The following is a 2,500-nucleotide window of genomic DNA, read 5'->3' on the forward strand; positions in this document are numbered from 1 at the left end:
CGTTAGTAGACCCACACCCTTTTCGTCTCACAAATATAGCCACCAATAGATGGCAATTTAGTGTGTATTTAACACACCTACACATGGGTGCTTGAAACAAATATAAAACAAATTTCCAAGATTGAATTGAACAAAAATAAAAACAATAAAAACAATAAAAAATAATAAAAATTTTCCAAGATTGAATTGAACAAAAATAAAAACAAAAAAAATAAAAAAAAATAAAAAATTTCCAAGATTGAATTGAACAAAAATAAAAACAAAAAAATAATAAAAAATAATAAAAAATACAAAAATATAGTTTAATTAAAAAAAAAAGCAATTTATGAATTTCAAAGACATACGGCGGTGGACATTAACGAGACTCAACATGTATGCTTAAAAAGATAAAAATAAGCGAAAACAAGGCTAGGCGGTGAGCCTTAGGCCGCATGACGGAGCATTGGCACGACACTACACCGACGACGTGAAAAACGCACGACGGTGCCCATCATGGCAAGGCGATAGGCCTTAGGCCGCACGACGGCCGTTGGCTTGCGTTGGCTAAGGCATGGGCACGACGCCACATCCACAGCAAGAAAAATGCACGACGGTGCCCCTCATGGCTAAGCGGTGCGCCTTAGGCCACACGACGACCGTTGCCTTGCGTTGGCTAAGGCAACGGCAAGAAAAACGCACGACAGTGCCCCTCATGGCTAGGTGGTAGGCCTTAGGCCACACGACGGCCATTGCCTTGCGTTGGCTAAGGCAAGGGCATGATGCCACACCGACGGCAAGAAAAACGCCCGACGGTGCCCCTCATGGCTAGGCGGTAGGCCTTAGGCCACACGACGGCCGTTGCCTTGCGTTGGCTAAGGCAAGGGCACAATGCCACACCGACGGCAAGATAAACGCACGACGGTGCCCCTCATGGCTAAGCGGTGGGCCTTAGGCCGCACGACGGCCGTTGCCCTGCGTTGGCTAAGGCATAGGCACGATGGCCACACCGACGGCAAGAAGAACGGCCGACGGTGCCCCTCATGGCTAGGCGGTTGCCCTTAGGCCGCACGATGGCCATTGCCCTGCGTTGGCTAAAGCACGGGCACGATGCTAGGCGTTTGGCCTTAGGCCGCACGACGGCCGTTGCCTAGCGTTGGCTAAGGCATGGGCACGATGCCACACCGACGGCAAATAAAACGCACGACGGTGCCCCTCATGGCTAGGCGGTGGGCCTTAGGCCGCACGACGGCCGTTGCCCTGCGTTGGCTAAGGCATGGGCACGGCGGCCACACCGACGGCAAGAAAAACGCACGACGGTGCCCCTCATGGCCAGGCGGTCGGCCATAGGCCGCATGACGGCCGTTGCCTTGCGTTGGCTAAGGCATGGGCACGATTCCACACCGATGGCAAGAAAAACACACGACGGTGCCCCTCGTGGCTAGGCGGTTGCCCTTAGGCCGCACGATGGCCATTGCCCTGCGTTGGCTAAAGCACGGGCACGATGCTAGGCGTTTGGCCTTAGGCCGCACGACGGCCGTTGCCTAGCGTTGGCTAAGGCATGGGCACGATGCCACACCGACGGCAAATAAAACGCACGACGGTGCCCCTCATGGCTAGGCGGTGGGCCTTAGGCCGCACGACGGCCGTTGCCCTGCATTGGCTTAAGCATGGGCACGACGGCCTCACCGATGGCAAGGAAAACGCACGACTGCCGTGGGGTTTTGTTCCCAAGGCAACGGGTAAACCTCTGTAGCCATGCTGGAAAAACGCACGACGGTGCCCCTCATGGCGGCCTTAGGCCGCATGACGGCCGTTGCCCGGCGTTGGCTAAGGCGTGGGCACGACGGCCACACCGACGACAAGAAAAATGCACGACGGTGCCCCTCACGGCTTGGCGGTGGGCCTTAGGACGGACGACGGCCGTTGCCTTGCATTGGCTAAGGCATGGGCACGACGGCCTCACCGACGGCAAGAAAAAAGCACAACTGCCGTGGGGTTTTGCTCCCAAGGCCACGGGTAAACCTCTGTAGCCATGCTGGGAAAATGCACGACGGTGCCCCTCACGGCTAGGAGGTGGGCAATAGGCCGCACGACGGCCGTTGCCCTGCGTTGGCCAAGGCGTGGGCACGACGGCCACACCGACGGCAAGGAAAATGCACTACGGTGCCCCTCATGGCTAGGCGGTTGGCCTTAGGCCGCACGATGGCCGTTGGCTTGCGTTGGTTAAGGCATCGGCACGATGGCTCACCGACGGCAAGAAAAACGCACGACGGTGCCCCTCATGGCTAGGCGGTTGACCTTAGGCCACACGACGGCCGTTGCCTTGCGTTGGCTAAGGCATGGGCACGACGCCACACCCACGGCAAGAAAAATGCACGACGGTGCCCCTCGTGGCTAGGCGGTTGGCCTTGGGCCGCATGACGGCCGTTGCCTTGTGTTGGCAAAGGCATGGCCACGATGCCACACCGATGGCAAGACAAACACACGACGGTGCCCCTCGTGGCTAGGCGGTGGGCCTTAG

The sequence above is a fragment of the Coffea arabica genome, chromosome 7e, assembly GCF_036785885.1.
Source record: "Coffea arabica cultivar ET-39 chromosome 7e, Coffea Arabica ET-39 HiFi, whole genome shotgun sequence".
Classification (NCBI taxonomy): Eukaryota; Viridiplantae; Streptophyta; class Magnoliopsida; order Gentianales; family Rubiaceae; genus Coffea; species Coffea arabica.